The sequence below is a fragment of the Hyla sarda genome, chromosome 1 (assembly GCF_029499605.1).
Source record: "Hyla sarda isolate aHylSar1 chromosome 1, aHylSar1.hap1, whole genome shotgun sequence".
Classification (NCBI taxonomy): domain Eukaryota; kingdom Metazoa; phylum Chordata; class Amphibia; order Anura; family Hylidae; genus Hyla; species Hyla sarda.
In genome coordinates, this window is record NC_079189.1 from 424,409,080 (window position 1) to 424,432,100 (window position 23,021).

The window sequence follows — 23,021 nt, forward strand, 5'->3', positions numbered from 1 at the left end:
GTTGGGTTGAAGTAAACTGTTAACAGAAAAAAATGATAATACAACAAAACTCATAGGCTAAGTTTCTACTTTTTTGTGTGTGTGTTTTTTTCCCAAAAAAATTCCAAAACGCCCCCATGCATTTTTTCATAGAAAAAACACTGCAGCCAGATGTTAGCTGTAAATCAATGAGAAATGGCAAAATTCTTTTTCCACTTAGCGTTTTTCAGTTTGGCCGTTTTTTAATCTTTTTGGCGTTTTTTCTCCTTGGCGTTTTTGAAGTGTATGGGATTGAAAAAAAGGCCAAGAAAAACAACATGTGGGTTTTAACTTTGGCGTTTTTGCAGGCGGTTTTTATTCTTTTTTGGACTTTAACGATCCAAAAAAGTGATTGAGATACCTTTTTTAATAAAATTTAGTAGGGTACCTTTAAAAAAGAATAGATACAGTAGTGATAGAAAAAATTGTATCTAATGAAATTTATATTTTTATAACAAAACAGGGATAAATTTATGTGCGCTGGCAGGGACCTAAAAATGTAGCCGACAATTATAAAAATGTAGTGTGTGTATGTTTTTACCTTTTTTTTTTCTTTCTTTTTTCTTTTTTTCTTTTTTTAGCTTGTACAGATGGTTCCAGCCAATCACAACTCTCTGTGGGAAATATGAATAGGTGTATATATATGTCAGTGCAGGGGACCATAGAAGAGCGTCCGGCCGCATCTATACATTATACTGGCGTACCACAGCAGGTACCAGGAGTGACACTTGCTGAAACTCTCTCTATTAATGCTGCAACTCTCTATATTAATGCATCTCTCTATTAATGCAGATACTACAGCTCCCAGCATGGAGCAGAGCGTACTCCATGTTGGGAGCAGTAGTACCTGCAGTTAAGGACAGATCACAGTGGGTGTCATTCCTGACACCCGCTATGATCATCCTTCATCCCTGAGATGCGGAGCGGCTTTCTCCTGCGCTCGCATCTCTGCTCTGTATTCCGGCCGGCCACTCACATTCATATTTCCCTCTGAGAGCGAGGATTGGCTACCACCATCCGGCCAATCCCCACTCTGGGCGAAAAATATGAATGAATTATGTGAATTTCTATTCACATCACTGGCCGGCCCGGAGTATAGTGCAGAGATGCGAGAGCTGTATAGAGCCGCTCTACATCTCTGCTATATTATGGACGATTGCATCGGGCTTCATGAGTGACACCCTGGGCGATATGTCTATTAGTATAGGAACTACTACTTCCATCATGGAACAGTCTGTTCCATGTTTGGAGTAGTAGTACTACGTAAAAAAATATTTAAAAAAAGTGAAAAAACACACACACTACATTTTTATTTTTTTACGGCTACATTTTTAGGCCCCTGCCCGCCCACATTAATTAAAAATGAATAAAAATGTTGTAATAAAAAAATATGAATTTTGTTAAATACATTTTTTCATCCCTACTGCCTTTTTTTTTTTTTTTTGCTACCCAACAAATTTTGAAAAAAAGTCAAAAGGGCCAAAATGCTATTTCCACTCAAAGGCAAAAAACACCAGAAAAAATTGAGGAAATAAATGCCAAACACAGGAAAACGCTGTGGCAATTCATCAAAACCTGTGGAAAGGATTTGTTGCCCATAGCAACCAATCAGAATGCTTGTTTCATTTTCCAGAGGCCTTGTTAAAAATAAAAAAGAAGGGAGCTGATTGGTTGCTATGGGCAACTTTTCCTCTGGACAAGTTTTGATAAATCTTCCGACACTGTTCTGTTGGATTTTTCTGACCACTTTAAGATCTGTAGGTGTGTCCCAAAAAATGTAAAAAATTTACAATGGCACTTTTTTATTTATTTATTTTTTTTTTTTTTTGGGGGGGGGGGGGGGGGGGGGGTTCACAGTAAAAGTGTGTGTTTGATTTTACCCTGATCGGGATCTATGATTCTGTCAGTTCAGGTCGTGGTGGGGCAAAGATTTGTGGCCTAATACAGACGCAAAATGCGTCAGCATTACACTTATATGAAATTGCCGTATCTCTTATGTAAATGTGCAATCAAGTGGTTTAGATTTGTTGCCAAAATGACTATGGCTGAAAATCAGCCTTATTCAATTGAATGGGATTGTGGCAAACACAGATCAAAGAGACAGCCACTGAAATTTCTGCAACAAATTTTTTTATACATTACTTTCCCCTAACTGCAAAAGTAAAGCAACAACAGAAAGGACACATTTTCTATATTTTATTGTATTTGCACTTCATCGGCTGATCATTATTATCACAATGACACCAAAATAATTTTTAAATAGCCTAACACTTACTGGAAATATATACAAGAGACATGTCAAAAAATTATTTCATATTCTCTGCTTTGGAATTATAGCGGGATTTCAGATTGCAACACATCTTAGTAGTGTCAGTTTGCAAGAAGAAATTTTCTTTTCACACCTTGCAAAAATGTTCTATGTATGAAGTATATGCAAAGTGCATATTCCATTGACAATTGTTGGGGGGAGGCTATCAGAGTGTACATTACGGAGACATATTGTCCTGGCAGTAATTAAAAAGAACAGAGAACAAGCTGTGTTACAAGTATAGAGGGATCATATGCAGAGGCTGCCATGGATGCTTCAAAACTACACATAATGCTTTGTACTTATTATGCAGACAGCATAGATTAGCGCCACTAATGCAATGCTGATGGAACTCACGTCAAAGAGAGATGACTCACAGACAAAAATGGTGCTGGCTGCTTGTAAATATATGAACCAAATGGTTCCAGCTTGTATAGGATTTGCAGACACACGTCAAAAGGTAACAATCAGGAACATAAACCATTTCATTAAAATACTGGGCAGCTTGCTTGAAAAGGTAGATCACTCTGCTAATGCCTCAGCTTCACAGCATACATGAATAGAGTTTGAAAGCAAATGAGATATAGGCTGCCCTGTGTTCATAAATGTGCATAATACAGAATTTGAATCTTGATACATCTTGTAACATAATTACAGATAATCCATCATTTATAGCATTTTATTATACAGCAGCAAAATATTGTGAGCGCTGTTCTAGCAATAGAACATTAATTATTGTAAGCTGGACTAAGGAATGAGCTGAAAATGACATGTGACACTATGCAGAAAGTACTATACATACAGAATGTATGATGTTCAAGATGGGTTGATTTAAATATATCTGTATATTGTGAGAGACAGAACAACTGGATTACTTACAAACAAAAAAAAAATAGAAATAAAATAATAATTACTACTACTAGTACTACTACTACTACTACTACTAACAACAATAACAACAACAACAATAATAATAATAATAATAATAATAATAATAATAATAATCTGATAAACCAGATGAACCATATCAAAGTATATTCTTATGTGGCAGATTTATTGCAGACATTTCTATTACTGAAAACCCCTCCTATATACCTGAATTGCTTCTGTAGCATGAGCATGGATTTCCTAGATAGGACAGTCTGCAATATTATTTGTGAATGTAAGCTTTAGTGCAGATGGAAAGTCATTTGTGATAAGGATACATTGGTAAAATATACAGTTTTTTTTTTTTTTGTTAGTTGAACAGTACTTTCTGTTTTTCTCTTTTCCTTAGATTACATCTACATTTGGCATACATGCACTAATGCTTTAATTTGGATGGTAGCAAGCAATATGTCATTTTTCCAATGATTTTGAAAAGTGGTCTTCATAGCCACATGCTAGTCTAAGCACCCATGGTGCACAGAAAAGCATTTTTACAGCAGCGATTCACCTCAAGCCCAAATCCAGCCTAGAAGCACTGATAGGGAAGGGAGTGAGACTGAGAGAGAAAGTGCACTTTTGGGTCAGAACAGCATCCCCTAACATAGTCTGATTTGGGACGTTTCCACACGTTGGAATTCCACCCTCCACATGTTGGACCAACTATACAAACAGAGAAAAGCCATCACTGATTTCTTGATTATCCAAGCAGATATGGCAACTCCCCTGTGTAACTTCAATGTGAACCAGTGGCAGCTCCTCACACCTGCCATTTGCTGAGGCCCTTTGAGGAAGCCACATTATTAGTCAGTCGCCGGGATTACGGGATGAACAACGTCATTCCACTACTTCATCTACTACAACACTTGTTGGAAATGATGGCTGATCAGGGCACTGAAGACGTGGCACCTACATCTCATGGCCACATAAGCCCCGTGGGGGCTGAACTAGAGGAGGAAGAGGCGAAGGGGCACAGTGGAGCACAGTTTAGTTTTCACGGGATGGGTGGTTTTTATAGTCATCTGACAGGAGAGGAGGAGCAGGAGGAGCCAGAAGAGCTAGAGGGTTATGAGGAAGGGGAAACAAAGGACCCAGACACACCGTGGCAGTATGCAGTGGAGATGGAGGCAGGGAGTCCCTCCGAGTCATTTGCACAAATGGCACAATGCATGCTCACTTGCTTGCGTAGTGACCGCCAAATTGTCAAATTTCGGCAGCTGGATGACTTCTGGCTCCCCACCTTATTGGACCCTCGCTACTGGCACAAAATAGGGGCCTTTTTTTACATCCAATGAGAGGAAGGACAAACTGACCTACTACAGAGAAATCCTACGTAGTCAGTTGGCCGATGCCTATCTGTGCCATCGTCCATCCTCTTGCATGTCTGACTCGGGAGGCTCTCTGCGCTCACCTTCCCCTGCCATGGCTGCTGGGGAGGGGTGGTGTGGCAGGAGCAGTACCAGCTCCATCAGTAGCAGCCTGAGTCTACAGTTGCTGATGAGTAGCTTTCTTCATCCGCATAGTGAAGAAACTCATCAGCAGCAGGTCGGCCTGGAGCAGAACCTGAACCAGCAGGTGGTGGCATACCTTGACATGACTATGCCAACACACTGTGAAGATCCGCTGGACTTCTGGGCAGCCGAACTTGATTTGTGGCCGCAACTAGCAGAGTTTGCCCTAGAAAAGCTGTGCTGCCCGGCTAGTAGTGTGCCATCGGAGCGGGTGTTTAGTGTGGCAGGGGCCATAGTAACCCCAAGGAAAACTTGTTTGTGCACAAAAAATGTGGAGAGACTGACCTTTGTGAAGATGAAACAGGCATGGATCAGCCAGGATTTCCAACCACCAATTCCTGATGCATCAGAGTAGATTGACCATGGTGCCACACCAACACTTCACAAATGTGGATAGTGCTAAATATATTTAAGGTGCTGCTCCCTAGTTACAGACATTCCAGACCACAAGTAAGTATTAAGGATATGTATTAGCTAAAACTTACCCACATTTTTTTTGAAATCACACAAAAGGAAAGATTTGCAAAAAAACATCATGTGCCCCCTACACCACCAAGTATTTATGTGATGCAAAGACCTCTAAAAGGAGGAAGAGAACAACGTATAGTCTATTGTAACTGGTGGGGGTAAAAACTAGCCCTGTAAGGCCCTACTTTCGTATTATTAATTCCCTTCTTGGCAAGTGTTACTGGCCCCACACAGGAACCTCTCCCTATTTCCCCCTACAAACACTGCAATTTCCCAGGGTTTTTAGGTGGAAATAGAGAGTGTTTCCTGTGTAAGGCCGCCCTTTTTAGGGGGAGTAACACTTGCCAAGAATGGAATTAATAATGTGAGAGTATTGCCTTACAGGGGAAATTTCCCCCCCCCCCCCCCCCACTGGTTACAATGGACCATACGTTGTTCCCTTCCACCTTTTAGAGGTCTTTGCATCACATCAATACTTGGTGGTGTAGGTGGCACCATTTGGGTCCATATATTTTATCCTAAGCATATTATTAAAAGTTAAGTTTTACGTAATGCATATCCTCAATACTTACGTGTGCACACTAACACTTTTACAAAAGACCATTTTCTTCTGCCTACGTGCCTCAGCTACTATTCTTATCCTGCCACCCGCCTGATGCCACTCATCTGATGCCAAGTTCTCCTTTTTTTCAACCACCTTCGTCACCTGGTAGTGGTATTGCCACTCACCTCACCACTCTGTCACCGGGTCACTTTCAGGACTCCTGATGCTGCTGCTGCAACCTCCAGGCTGTCTCATTCTGCCACCATGTGTTCTCCTCATGCTGCTGCCACCTCCACCCTGTGTCATTCAGCCACTATATAATCTCCTCATGCTTCCGTCACCTCCAGGCTGTATCATTCAGCCACTATGTGGTCTCCTCATGCTGCCGCTAACTCCAGGCTGTGTCATTCAGCAACTATATGCAGCCACTATGTGGTCTCCTCATGCTGCCGCCAACTCCAGGCTGTGTCATTCAGCCACTATATGCTGCCGCCAACTCCAGGTTGTGTAATTCAGCCACTATGTGGTCTCCTCATGCTGCCGCCAACATCAGGTTGTGTCATTCAGTCACTATATGTTCTCATCATGCTGCAGCCACCTCCACGCTGTGTCATTCAGCCACTATATGGTCTCCGCATGCTTCTGCCACCTCCAGGCTGTGTCATTCAGCCACTATATGTTCTCCTCATGCTGCCGCAAACTCCAGGCTGTGTCATTCAGCCACTATATTCTGCCACCAAATCCAGGCTGTGTCATTCAGCCACTATATGTTCTCCTCATGCTGCCTCCAATGACACGCTGTGTCATTCAGCCACTATATGCTGCCGCCAACTCCAGGTTGTGTCATTGAGCCACAATATGGTCTCCTCATGCTGCCACCAACTCCAGTCTGTGTCATTCAGCCACTATATGTTCTCTTCATGCTACCACCACCTCCATGCTGTGTCATTTAGCCACTATATATTCTCCTCATGCTGCTGCCACCTCCAGGCTGTGTCATTTAGCCATTATATGGTCTCCTCATGCTGACGACACCTCCAGGCTGCGTCATTCAGCCACTATATGTTCTCATCATGCTGCCGCCAACCCCAGACTGTGTCATTCAGCCACTATATGTTGCCGCCAACTCCAGGCTGTGTCATTTAGCAACTATATGGTCTCCTCATGCTGACGCCACCTCCACGCTATGTCATTCAGCCACTATATGGTCTCCTCATGCTTCCGCCACCTCCGGGCTGTGTCATTTTGCCACTATATGTTCTCCTCATGCTGCCGCCAACGACACGCTGTGTCATTCAACCACTTTATGGTCTCCATATGCTGCTGCCACCTGCAAGCTGTGCCATTAAGCCACTATATTGTCTCCTCATACTATTGCCACCTCCTGGCTATTTCATTGTGCCTCTCTGCGACAGTGGATCTAATAGCGACGCCTCTTATCTGCATGTCATTGAATATCAGTATTATTTAACTAACCCAGCTCACACACAATGCGTGTTACAGCAAGGCAAAGTGTTCTACACCCCTATTGAGGCTCTTTGTAGGCCAGAAATAGCCATTTTTAATAGCGATTTACCGCAAATAAATTCAAACAAAAAAAAAGTCTTGGCAACATTCGGCAAATCGGTCAAATCTAATTTTTCTAAAATTCGCTCATCTCTAATTATATTTTTTTAGTTGTTGATTTTTGTACTTTTTGTTAAGAATGCTTTTTCATTCAAATTTTATTGCTTTTCTTAATGCTTCATCCAGGATATTTCCTCGGGAACCTCATTCTATAAAACAAAGCTTCCTCTCTTCTGCTTTTTTTTTTTTTTACAAAAGTGTCTTTGTTACTATTTATTTTACATATCCTTAAGAACTAGCTATACTTTATTCCCTTCTTTATGTGTTCTGGATGAAAACTGTTGAAATGCAGAATAGCGTTTGATGCGGTGGGTTTTTGGAAGCTGACACAGTGTTCTGTCCATCTAGAACTCCTGATGGATCTGTTCCCAAGGGAGCGTGCTAAAGTGGCATTTGTGGTCAGTTTACTATCTGGAAAAGCTTTAGCCTGGGCTACTCCTCTCTAGGGTCGTAGAGATCTGGTCTCCTTGAACCTGTCGGCCTTCCATGAAGAATTCCGCAATGCATTTGAAGAACTTGCGCGAGCCTCCTCCAAAGGAACTCCTCCGTTGGCGAATATGCGGTTCAGTTCGACACTCTTGCCTCTGAACTTGCTTGAAATGACAAAAAGGAATTTTTCTCTAGAATCAAGGATGCTCTCGCTGCACGAGATTCTCCAACTAACTTGAGCGAACGTATCCATTTAGTCACTCAAATTGATGTGTGTTTAGGCAGGAAGAACTTCCTTTGGAAAATAAACCTGCTTGAAGACGGCGATTATCTCGTCTGGCACCCGTGTTCCAACATCTGTCTACTGTCTTCTTTGCCTCCTACCGCAGAGGCTATGGAAGTGGACCATTTTCGCTTAACGTAGCAGGAAATATGCAGTCGACGCAATGTGAATTTGTGCCTTTATTGTGCCATCCCGGAGCACTTTCTCAAACACTGTTCTATACGTCCTCCAAGTCCGGGAGAACGCTCTCATCTAGGACAAGTAGGAGTGAATAGATGTGAATATTATCTCTCCTCGCTTGACTACCCCTGTTCAAGTTTTTTCCTCTGCGGTTCTGCTGGCAACTTCATTGGTGCCTCCCAAGTCCATAAACACCGTCTTCCAGTGAAGCGTCTTATCAAGCCCTTCTACATTTCTTCTGTTAATGGAAAAAATCTGAACTGTAAGTTGCAATTCTGCACTGAACCCCTCGTCATGCAAGTAGGGGATTTGCATAAGGAAATAATTGAGTTTTATGTGTTACAACATTGTACTTTGGAGCTTCTTCTTTGTCTTCCTTGGCTTCAACGTCATTATCCACAACTTGACTGTAAATCTGGTGAAATCACCTGGGGACAATATTGCCAAGATCACTGTCTTGTACCTCCTCTTAGGCCTGCTAATAAAAGCTTCAGAGCCAACGCTCTTGCCAGATCCTCCGATGTCGCAGGATAGGACTCTACGCTAAGGCATAATGTTCCTCCTGTAATATCTTCTATGCCTGTTAAAGTCAGACGTAAATTCTTGAATTGGGGACATTCTTCTTTGCCAGTTGGTCACCTTAGAAGATGGAAGACTCTATGACAGAAACCTGCAAGTCCCCTACAGCCTTTTCCCATACTGGAAGCCCCTTGGTCTCATGTAGTGGGGAACTTTCTGAGTACCAAAGAAGAGGGGGAGACCAAAAAAGGGGGGGCACTGTAACATCTGCACTCCGGCCAGACACGGTTGCCATGAATGCTCTCTCGTCATGTCCCCGCTGCTGGCGGGGCTGGGATTCGCATCACGGGACGTGCCCACATGCGAATCCCAGCCTGTCACTCAACTCCCTGGTCTTCCTGTTCTTGCAGCCCTTTTGTGCGTGCCACCACCTTCTAGGGCGAGCGCCAGAGCTCTTACGTTTAATCAAGTGTCTACACATTCTCCCTTTGTATGAGCTCCTCCCTTGTTCCGAGCCGGATCTTTGTTTGCCCCAGTGCCTTAGTGAAAGGGTTTAACTGTGTTTCCTTGCTATGTACCAGACCTTGCATTCCGTGACCTGACCGTGTACCTTGCTGCCTGCCTACTGACCTTCTGCTACGTTCCTGTTTACGCTCCTGTGCCGCCTGCCCTGTCCTCCTGCTATCCAGACTACGTCCCATCTCATCCCTTCTGTACCTCGCATCACCTCAGCCACCTGTGTGGTCGAGTCATGCCAGGGGTAAGGACCTGGGTGCCGCGTGCCACAGCAACTCCGCTTCCTGGTACAGCCTGCGTCATCTGCCACACAGGTCCAGCGGATCTACTACCTCTCCTGTTCCAGACTACTGTGGTCCAGCAAATTAACTTCCTCTCGAGTTCCAGTCAACTGCGGTGAGTCTAACAGCAATTGTTTTCTACTTCCACTTATACATCCAGGAATTGTAGCTCATCCATGATGTATTGGCTAGTGAAAAACATGTTGTAGGTATTATCATTCAGATAATCGCCCGTCATTACGCACAGAGCGAACGATAGCGTGGTGCCGCAGCGGGGATCCCGGGGGTCCCCAGCAGCGGGACTGCGGCGATCTGACATCTTATCCCCTATCCTTTGGATAAGGGATAAGATGTCTAGGGGCAGAGTTTTTTCCTGTAGTATGTTTTATTCCAACAAATGTGTGCGCAATTCTCTTTTTGTTTTAAATTATTTGTGTCACTTACCTGTCCGGCAGTGGCGCTGATGTGCACATGCGCCGGTGTTTGTGTACAGGTTGCTATAGTGCCAAGCCCCGCTGATGTATATCAGCTGCCCCCAGCACTGTGTCACAACCAGTGAGCCGGAAGAAGCATGTAATGCAAAACGTTGCTCTTTTGGATTGTGCCTGTTTCCTATTGCACCTGTCCCCGCTAATAAAGAATCAATGGATTATCACAGTGAGTTGCCATCCGTTTCATCTCTTCTACATTATTGTATTCTACCACTCTGTTTGGGAGTGAGCACCGCTGGAAGGCTGTAGGGGAACAGCGGAATTTGGCTATTGGGTGATTAGCAAGAACCTAGATATAGAGAAGTGTGGCAGTGCCAGCTACACTTCTCCTTGAGAAGTATATGTTTGCACATGTACAGTACAGTAACCCCCGACATGCGATGGCCCCGACATATGATCAAATCGACATACGATGGCCTCTCAGAGGCCATCGCATGTCGATGTCGGCATCAACATACAATGCTTTTATATGTCGGGGTCATCGCATTAACTGCTATCCGACAGCGCAAAATCCTTAAGCTGCTGTACGATAGCAGTTTAAGCATCCCAGACAGGTTTACTTACCTATCCCCGCTGCTCCGGGTCCACTTCGTGATCCTCCGGCATTTTCTGCATCTTCTCCGGGGTCCGGGCCTCGCTTTCCGGCGTCGTTATTACGTTGTGCGCACGCCGTCCCGGCGCACCAACGTAATAACGTCACCAGAATGAATTACCATCGTATGTTGAGGGACCACTGTACATGCTACCGCTGTCCCCATCACTGTTCCTGTTTGTTGTTTGAACCATTGTCCATCAAATTCAAATTAGTTGTTTTTTAATATTAGCATTAACGCTTCATAAATGAAGTCCATCATGGGTGGATCAAAATCGAGAGCTGTCAGGAATTTTTTCATGGTTTCAATGCCTTTTTCTTGAGGTATCCTGGTATATAAGCGCTCTACATCTATTGATGCTAGAGAATAATCCTATTGCCATGGGAGAGTGTCGAGGATTGCTAAAAACTCATCAGTATCCTTTAGATATGACGGGATACAGTTCACAGTAGGTCTTAGCTCCCAATCTAGGAATTTATCTAGGAATTTAGACTAGTGCTTTCATAACAACTCAGCTAAATTTACAAATTTTTAGGTGCTTTAGCACTTGTAATGTCTACTGCAGATGTATGTGCAAGTATATATTCTCAGATACTTAAGTTCTCAGTCCAAAATTACTGAAACTGCTGGATGGGGATCTTCATGATTGGCCTGACATGGTACAAAGTGCAAATGTAGACTTTATTTTGCTCACTCTTTTTTGTTTACTCCCTCGTTTTGCCCATTCATCTAAAACAGGGGTCTCAAACTCAAATTATCCGGGGGCCACTGGAGGTAGCAGCTGGGTTAGGCTGGGCCACATGCGCCCATTACATATAATGCCCTCATCATACGCCCCTCATCATCCACCAGCAACACCCTCCACCAGCAGTAGCACCCCCATCATCCACCAGCAACCTCCCCATTCCCCCTACCTCGTGTGGTAATAGCATGAGCTGACGGATGATGGGGATGCTACTTCTGGGGGTTCCCCACATTAGGTAGGCAGCAGGTTCCCCACATTAGGTAGGTAGCAGGTTCCCCACATTAGGTATCAGCAGTTTCCCCACATTAGGTAGCAGCAGGTTCCCCACATTAGGTAGGCAGCAGGTTCCCCACATTAGATGGGCAGCAGGTTCCCCACATTAGGTAGGCAACAGGTTCCCCACATTAGGTGGGCAGCAAGTTCCCCACATTGGATAGGCCGCAGATTCCCCACATTAGGTAGAAGCAGGTTCCCCACATTAGGTAGAAGCAGGTTCCCCACCTTAGGTAGAAGCAGGTTCCCCACCTTAGGTAGTAGCAGGTTCCCCACCTTAGGTAGTAGCAGGTTCCCCACATTAGGTAGTAGCAGGTTCCCCACATTAGGTAGTAACAGGTTCCCCACATTAGATAGTAGCAGGTTCTCCACATTAGGTAGCCTTTTCGATTACCCCCTCCCCACCCCAACACACACACACACAGACACCCACACATGCACACACACATAGACAGACAGACACACACACATGCACACATACATAGACAGACACACACATAGACAGACACACATGCACACACACAGACAGACAGGCACACATGCACACACACATAGACAGACAGACACACACACATGCACACACACATAGACAGACAGATACACACACATGCACACACACATAGACAGACAGATACACACACATGCACACACACATAGACAGACACACATGCACACACACAGACACACAGACACCCACACATGCACACACATAGACAGACACACACACATGCACACACACACACAGACAGACAGACACCCACACATAGACAGACACACACATACACATGCACACACACATAGACACAAGCAGACAGATGCCCACACATAAACAGACAGACACACACACACACAAGCAGACAGACAGACACCCGCACATGCACACACACACACACACATAGACAGACACACACACATGCACACACACATAGACAGACAGACAGACAGACACCCACACATGCACACACACATAGACAGACAGACACATGCACACACACATAGACACAAGCAGACAGACACCCACACATAGACAGACACCCACACACAAAGACAGACACCCACACATGCACACACACACATAGACAGACAGACACACACACATGCACACACACATAGACAGACATACACACACATGCACACACACACATAGACAGACAGACACACACACATGCACACACACACATAGACAGACAGACACATGCACACACATAGACAGACACCCACACATACACACACATGGACAGACACACACACATGCACACACACACATAGACAGACAGACACATGCACACACATAGACAGACACCCACACATACACACACATGGACAGACACACACACATGCACACACACACACACACAGACAGACAGACAGACAGACAGACAGACACCCAAACATGCACACACAAATAGACAGACACCCACACATGCACACACACATAGACAGACAGACACATACACATGCACATAGACAGACACCCACACACACACATAGACAGACACCCACACATGCACACACACACATAGACAGACACACACATGCACACACACATAGACAGACAGACACATGCACACACACATAGACACAAGCAGACAGACACCCACACATAGACAGACAGACACCCACACACAAAGACAGACACCCACACATGCACACACACACATAGACAGACAGACACACACACATGCGCACACACATAGACAGACATACACACACATGCACACACACACACATAGACAGACAGACACACACACATGCACACACACATAGACAGACAGACACCCAGACATACACACACATGGACAGACACACACACATGCACACACACACACACACACACAGACAGACAGACACCCAAACATGCACACACAAATAGACAGACACCCACACATGCACACACACATAGACAGACTGACACATACACATGCACATACACATAGACAGACACCCACACACACATAGACAGACACCCACACATGCACACACACACACACATAGACAGACACACACATGCACACACACATAGACAGACACATACACATGCACACACACATAGACATAAGCAGACAGAAACCCACACATGCACACACACATAGACAGACAGACACACACAAAAGCAGACAGACACCCACACATGCACACACACATAGACAGACAGACACCCACACATGCACACACACATAGACAGACAGACACACACACATGCACACACACACAGACAGACACATGCACACACAAACATAGACAGACAGAGGCACACACACGCAAACACACATAGACAGACAGACACACACACACATGCACACACACATAGACAGACAGACACATGCACACACATAGACAGACACCCACACATGCACACACACATGGACAGACACCCACACATGCACACACACACACAGACAGACACATACACATGCACACACACATAGACAGACACCCACACATACACACACACATAGACAGACAGACACTTACACACAAGCAGACAGATAGACAGACAGATACCCACACACACACACTCAAGCAGACAGACAGACATCCACACATGCACACGCACATAGACAGACAGACACACACACACAAAGAGAGACAGACACACACACATAGACAGACAGACACACACACATGCACACACGCAGACAGACAGACACCCACACATGCACACACACATAGACAGACACACACATGCACACACGCAGACAGACAGATACACACACACATAGACAACCTTACCTGTCTTGCACTGCACTTCTCCTCTCTGGAGTAGTGAAGAAAACTGTGTCTTGAAGTGTTCTGTGTCCCGAATAGCTGAGGAAAGTGCTGAGTCACTGTGCTGAGTGCTCGGACACTGTGATTGGTTTATGGGGGGAGGGGGTGCAGTCTCTGCTCTTCTCAGGACACAGAACTACTTCAAGACACAGTTTTCATCACTACATACTTGGCGCGGGCCACAAACTTTCGTTCTGCGGTCCGCAAATGGCCCGCCAGCTGGGAGTTTGAGACCTCTGATCTAGAACAACATTTATAAGGTCAGATCCTGATGTTGAATGATAGGGTCTGGCTCACAATCTCCATTCTAGTTCATCCCAAATGTGTTTATTATTGTTAAGGTCAGGGCTCTGTGGGGGAAGTCAAGCTCTTTAACACTAAACTCACCCAGTGATGCCTTTACAGACTTTGTTTTGTGCACTGGCACACAGTCATGCTGGAACAGAAAAACTATTTTTGCAGTGTAGAATGATATATAATGATTGTGACAGTCGAGACTTACCCCTCGTGGCAGAGCTCATACTTTAAGAGTCAGTGCAAAGTACTGCTTGCAGCAGGAGGACCAGCTCCCAGCATGGGAGCAGAGAGGGCAAGTAAAATATTACTTTATGTTGAACATTTTGTGTAAAAATATAATCTACATTTAAACCAGGACCAAAGTGATACCTGTAGAACATTGTCCAGGGCTTCATGCTGCTTTTGCTTCAGCTTAGTCTCTCTAGTGCATCCTAGTGTCGTCACAGTTCCAGCAGCGTGCACCTTGTTGGATATCTGCATAATGTAATTATGATTTACAAGACCGACAGCCATCTTTCATTGCTCCATGGTCCAGCAACTCTGATCAGTCTGAAGATACACAGTGCTCAAAACGTATCTCATTTTTAGAATCACAAACAAAGTAAATAGGTCTGTCTTGCACTACTATAGTACAGTCTACTTCATAGCCCTGTGGGATTCCTATTTTGATGACTGCACTTCCATCCACTACATCAGCAGTGAATACCAACTTTGTAGTCCATTCAAATATTGCAACCAAAAAATGTGAAGGAAAATAGTGGCAACTCCTCACTGGTCACGGCAATTTCTCAATCTTTCTCAATCTGTTTTTTTTTTTTTTTTTTTTTTTTTTTTTTTTGGTGCATTTTTAGACTCATCAGTGAAATGAAGGAGGCATTCAGTTTCAACAAACATTTATATAAATAACATTTGCTGATATTTTTCACATAGTGTATGTTTATTGCTTTTTCCAAGTGAATATAAGAATACAACGTACTATAAGTATTAACCATAAGCAAGACAGGAAAAAATGATACATTGCATAAAAAGGTAAACATGTTTAACCCCTTAAGGACACATGATAGAATTAAAAATGTTTTAAAAATATTTAAAAAAACAGATAATTAAAAAAAAAAAAATTAATCACTCTCCATATTCACTCTCCATATAACAGTAAAAAAAAATTACAATAAAATAAAAAATGAAGCATATATGGTGTTGTTGTGTGTGGATTTGTCCGAACTATTAAAATATAGCATTATTGATCCCATATTGTGAATGGTGTAAACTACAAGTGAATACAAATTCATGAATTGTGCTTTTTTTTCACATCACAGTCCAGAAGAAACGTAACAAAAATCAAGTTAACAGTTGTCTGTGTCTTTAAAGGGGTACTCCACCCCTAAACATCTTATCCCCTATCCAATGGATAGGGGATAAGATGTCTGATCGCAGGTGTCCCGCCGCTGGGGCCCCCCACAATATAGCATGCAGCACCAACCTGTTACTGCTCCGGAAGTGCTGGAGGGTCTGGCTCCCGACCACGGAAACGGAAGATCATGATGTCACGACTCCACCCCTGTGTGATGTCACGCCCCGCCCCCTCAATGCAAGTCTATGGGAGGGGGTGTGACAGTAAAGTAAGTAAAGTAAAAGTTATGTAAAACAACAATGCCTGAAATCTTTTTCTGTGGAGGAGATAGAACATAGTAGGCACATATTCTATCTTGGACACTCAATCAAAAAACCCCTTCCCAGTTGTCTGCCTAGAAAGCCCTCAAAAATGGCATAGATTGTGGCAAGACAAGGAATTAAGGGCAGACCACATAAGTTCCTCTCAACACAGTAGTTCAAAGATTTTCTTCATTAAGGGTATATTGCAATGTGTGATTAATACCCAATGACAAATCCAGTAGTGGGCCCAGTTACAACAGAGCCATTAAATATATAAACCTGCAAACGCCTTGGGCGTACAAATGTATAACCCCAATCCAATAATAATACTGAGAGTAAAGTTTAAAATATGTTATATATTTATTAGATTTATACAGTAAGTATTAAAACATACATAAAGACAGAATAAAAAATACAAAATGCAAAATACATGTTAGTTAAATTGTATATTTAAATGTATAAAAGAAGTGAATACTGGGGCAAGAGATACTGGTATGGACAGGACAGGGCTAGTGCAACAAAATCGGGAATATATACATATATATATATATATATATATATATATATATATGCAGAAGCTCCAAGAGGTAAAAATACATGTCTTAAGAAGATGACCTCTTGTTTCACCAACACTTTCATGACCTTTTTTAGTCAGTATAAATTATAAATCAAATAAAAGAAAGCATGTGTCATATATGGGCAGGGACCAAGTCACTCTAGCTCTCACCCTGTCCCTGCCTAGTGTGTAATTGCCCTTAACAGCGACTTCACAACTAGAATACAGTCCCTACTCTAGAATATGTGCAGGGATGTCTCAGGTCAAAGCAACACAATACAGTAAAGGCCAGAGAGAAACAGTCAGGACACAATGGGTCAACATGCACAGGATATTATTCTCAGAGGGAGACAAACAAACAGAACGGATAGTCAACAAGCCAGATCAGATATTTAGGAGATAAATAGAAGTATCAAAATCATAAGATAAGGGGTTAATCGATGAACAAAGCCAAAATCCGAATACCAGAATAACAGTATAAGATGCAGATGATAGCTAGTTACAGTGAAGACCCTTTCACAAACAAAGACAACTGAGAGCTTAAATAGCCAAGCTGCAGGGTGTGGACTCAAAGAGGACACAGCATTGGCCAGATGTCTACAACTCTTGATTGGCTAGGGTGTAGCCATGGCTACGTATGATGCTGCAGCCAGACACTTAAAAAGTTTAACTCTTCAGGGCAAAGCAGGTAGAGTCATTACAGCATGCACTTATTCCTTATACCCGCACATAATCATTTACATTTGGTGGCACATAGTACTTCAGTCAAACACTTTTCATGGCCCCAATTATTTATATACCTGTCTATTGGCTGATTTTTCCACAAGTTTACATAAAAAAATAGAAAATAATGAAATTCTGAAATAATAACATTTTTACAAAAGACAAAGAGAAAGGCAGACATAGGATTGGGCTCCAGTTACATCATATTTTTCTGATCCCAATTACTGAACAATGTTCAGTTCTAGCCCTAATAGTGAACTCTTATTTATATATCATTATGTGATGCAATAGATGTCGCTGCTATTTACAATACTGTTAGTTGCTCCATAGCTGCTAACAACAAACTATCTTACTGTCATCTATTATTGTCATGCTGAAAAAATGTCAGTCAGCAGTCTCTTGCTGAGGAGCAACTGAAAGTCCATGAAATGTCATGCAGCGAATCTAAGTGAGAGTGAGAACGTGCTGTGAGAAATTGTCACTTTTATTCTGTGATACCGTTGATGTTGTATTGTCTGAGTGTTGTTTATGTATATATGTGTTTTATATTATTTATGTACATTGCCTTTGTTGCTATTTTTTAATGAGTTTACCTGTCACTGTGAGTTGAAACTGGTTTCCAAAAATTACAATAGGATTTAAAGAAGAATAAAAACCTCAGTTCATTATATGAATAACAGTAAAAATCTGGGAAAGAAAAACTGACTTTAGTGAAAACCAGGTGATAGCTAGTTAGCAACAAGTTGATGGCTTGTACAGGAGAATGCCTGAGGATATCAAGGCAGAAGCCACTTCAGAGCCAGGCTACTGAGACAAGTTAGCTGCCAGCATTTGCTGCATTGGGCTTTGGGTTTCCTCTACCTCCTCATTAATCCTGATTTACAGAAAAAAGGCAGCAAGCTGGAGCCCTCTTAACAGGCTGTCCAGGCTGCTGATTTGCCTTTACTGAAGACAATGGTGCCCTGGAGACCAGGCCACACTGAATTATTCAAATGCGTGCAGCAAGGAAAATGCTACATATCTTTTCCCATAGATTTCTGTTATGTGTAGGTATGCATCAGTCTTCTTTTTGTACTTTTTCCCAGAGCAAAGGGTAATGTCGCTTCCCCCTATGTTGGCACTGTAGAGGTCAGACATCACTACAGGATAGGGATGCTATGTTGATAATTTGTAAGCACCTATCAGCTTTTAATAATGCATCCAAAATTACATTCCCAGCTACTTGTCCCTAGAGGGAAACTGTGACAAGTGCTGTATAACTGGGTAATGAATTCTAGAGATGTATGTGGGACACTTACTAATCACAGTACATTGTTATCCAAAGACTTTCCTTATTTCTCTATAACACGGTTGGACTGGTAGATGTGCCATGCTGTAATACATTTTTGTCAAATTTTCAAAATTAATATTTTTTTTTATACCTAGGTATATCTTTTTTTTAAATATGTTTAATAGTTTAACAATAATCAATGACTTACATTTAGTGTATATACATATTCCACCATTCTTTAATTTCATTGAATCAAAATTATACTTTATTTTACTCATTATTATTTGTTCTGTCAATCTTACTTTTTTACAATCTAATAATTTCCTTCTGGACATTCATTTGTTTTACTGGAATGGACTTAAAACAAAAAAGGACAATTGTATAATTAAAAGGGAGGGTAAATTACTAATATTATAAGTGTTATTAGGGTAGGTTTCTTTTACTTAGTAAAAAGCCTATAACAGGTTAGTGGCTTATATTATGTAGTAATTCCCATTATGAAAGCAGTCATCAACGAAGATGCGAACATTGTACCCTACAGAGCTGGCCCCAGCTTTACATAATTTTTTTTTACCTACAGGGATTGGAAAAAGATACCTAAAAACACTCCTATTTTTACAAAGTTAAAGGGGTACTCCGCCCCTAGACATCTTATCCCCTAAGGATAGGGGATAAGATAGGGGATAAGATGTCAGATCACCGGGGTCCCGCTGCTGGGGACCCCCGGGATCGCCGCTGCGGCACCCCGCTATCATTTCTGCACAGAGCGAGTTCGCTCTGTGCGTAATGACAGGCAATACAGGGGCCGGAGCATCGTTACGTCATGGCTTCGCCCCTCGTGCCATCACGGCCCGCCCCCTCAATACAAGTCTATGGGAAGGGGTGTGGCGGTCGTCACCCCCCCTACCATAGACTTGCATTAAGGGGGTGGACCGTGATGTCACGAGGGGCGAAGCCATAACGTCACACTGCTCCGTCCCCTGTATCGCCCGTCATTACGCACAGAGCAAACTCGCTCTGTGCAGTAATGATAGCGCGGTGCCACAGCGGCGATCCTGGGGGTCCCCAGCAGCTGGACCCCGGCAATCTGACATCTTATCCCCTATCATTTGGATAGGGGATAAGATGTCATGGGGCAGAGTACCCCTTTAAGCAGTACTCTTCCTGACGTACCTGCCCTCACTGTTGATAAAGTTTATTATTTGTGCTGTTCTAAAAATCTGTATATTTGTTTTAGAAGAGAGATATGCCTGACCTGAAAGAGGTCCATAGGGGAATGATTATTGGTGCGCACTTGGAAAGGGTGACTGGTTTTTGGTTTAACACAGAAAATACAGGTAAAATACAGGTCAGTTACTGCAAACTGCTTTGCTTAAATGGCTTAGTGATGTAGTGTGATTTATGTGGGTTAATTCTGCAGTCACACTGCTGGGATATGTAGTGCAGCAGAATAACTGAACGCCGAAATGTAGGTCAGCCCACTGCACAACACTTTGCTCAACTTGCTTTGTGTTGTAGTGTGACAGCTTTCTATGGGCTCCTTGTGCAGAAACATTGCTGAGATCTGTAGTGCAGCAGAATCACTGGACACAGTAATGCAGGTCACTGAGGTCAACCCACTTCACAATGCTTTACTCATATTACTTTATCTTGTAGTGTGATCTTGCTGCTAGCTGCAAACTATGCTGGGCTGATCATCTCAGTCTTCATACTTCCTCACCCCATGCTTTTAGGTGCCAAAAAGCTAAGTATTCATCAGCACTTCTCCTATAATAGCACATTTGCCAGGCTCATGCAAAGTGAACCTGGCAAAGTCCTAATGTTTGCTGGATGGTATTTTTGGCAAAGATTTGAGTTCTATGGGTTCAGGTCACTCGTCTCTATGTAAGACCAATATATTTATGATTTATGGTGATATTTGTTTGCTGGAAATTGTTGAAAGTTATTTTTTACTGACCTCTAACAGGTATTCTAAACAATATTTGGCCATTGTTGTGAGGAACCTACTATATTAGGAGCCATGCAGTAAAACAAAACTCCTCTATCCACAGATCGCATAGGGTCTTACCGTTGGGATTCCCCGCAATCTCCCATCGGGCATCCCAGCTTTCCTCATGAATGAAGGTATGTCATCAACGGCACAGACCTGTAAATGACATGCCCTCTTCAAGTATCTCTATGAGAGAGCCAGAGATGCAGTGTTCGGGTATGTCCCAGAAAGATCCATGGAGGTGATGTGTCGGCCACAGCTTTGTGCCATAGTTTACGTACTGCATTCATGCAGAGAGCCGGGACGTTGAGTGGGATATTGGGGGGGGGGGGGGGGGGAGTTCCAGTGGTTTGACTCCCCCACAATCTGACACTTATTCCCTATCCTGTGGATTGGGGATAAGTTTTGTTAAACTGGACTGTTTCTTTAATACTTATGTAATAATGGATCTACATATCACTTTTGTGAAATATATATATATATATATATATATATATATATATATATGTATGTATATATATATATATATATATATATATATAGCAGGCAGCACTCAAGATGTAAATGAAACAAAGCTTGTGATTCATTCCATGATGTGATAGACAACGTTTTAGCAGTCTCTCACCGCCATTGCTTGAAACTGGAGCACCGAGGTTCTATTGTGCCTGTCCCAAACGCAACTTGGTCTAGATGTGCTGCTCCTTATTTGGACTTTATATGTATATATATATATATATATATATATATAATCAATAAAAGGCTAAGGTTTTATTTAACATTGCATATATGTACATATTGGGCCTCATTTACTAAGAGTGTAGGGTTTTTACTAGTGGGAAAAGTTGTTGCAGACATGCAGGATTACTCTCTATTTACTATTGGGAAAAGTTTGGAACATTTTCTGACCAGCTTTTTCTAGGTGGATATTTCCAGCCATTTACCACAGGATTTTCTGTAAATTCAATAGTAACTATGTCAGGTTGTGAGACCACGCCCCTTTTTTTACTTTTCACTGTGCAATGTCGGGTTTGTCGGATTTTCCAGGCGCACACTGGCGCAGACTGGTGCAGACATGTCGCAGCCACTCTTCGCCAAAATAACCAGACAAAAACTGGTCGGTTTCAGATTAGAAAATGAGGCCCATTGTGTATTTACTGGGTCTTGTCATGGTATCATGACCAAGTCTCTCATCATAATGAAAAGGTGATGGACATGTATGACCACTTACTCCCCGTTTCATTAATTTAGGAGATAGCTTAGTATAGTAGTCAGCTATCTCCAGCAGCTTCCAAAGAGAATAGAGTGGCAGTGCGCACTCATGGCACCGCCTCCATTCTATTGTGTCTCCTACAGTCCCTCAAAGCTTGGGATGGATTTCACTCTTCAAGCATAGCTACCGTATTTTCTGGCGTATAAGGCGACTGGCCATATAAGACAACCCCCAACTTTTACAGTTAAAATATATAGTTTGGGATATATTCACCGTATAAGACTACCCCTATACCACGATGTACGGTAGCTTACCAGTGATTGACTGTTTGTTGTATACAAAGCCTGCCTGAATTGGTCAGCTCTCCCTGCTTGCCCAGCCCTCCCTGTCTCCAAGACTATCAGAGCGGTGCATGCCTCTTTCACCCATCTGGCCTGCCCTTGTATCCTATTACTGTACCTGCTTCTCTGCCTCTCAGATCTCGCACATGCGCCACCCTTGTATCCCATTACCGTACTCCGCCTCTCTGACCTCGCAAATGCGTACCAGCGCTGCCTGTCAGATTTCACACATGCACACCTGTGCCGCCGCTCAGATCTCACGGATTCACGCCTGCACCGCCTCAGATCTCGCACATGCGCTGCTTCACTACAGTCCTCATATGCGAGATCTAAGAGGCAGATAAAGAGGTACGGTAATAGGATACATGCAAGGGCGGGCAGATGGGTGAAAGATGCGTGTTTTTTTGGGCACAGCGCTGCTCTCTCTCTCTATGCATACCCCGGGAGTACCGCTCTATCTCTATCCATGCACGGGTGGATCCAGAGTCTAGCCTCGGTAGGGG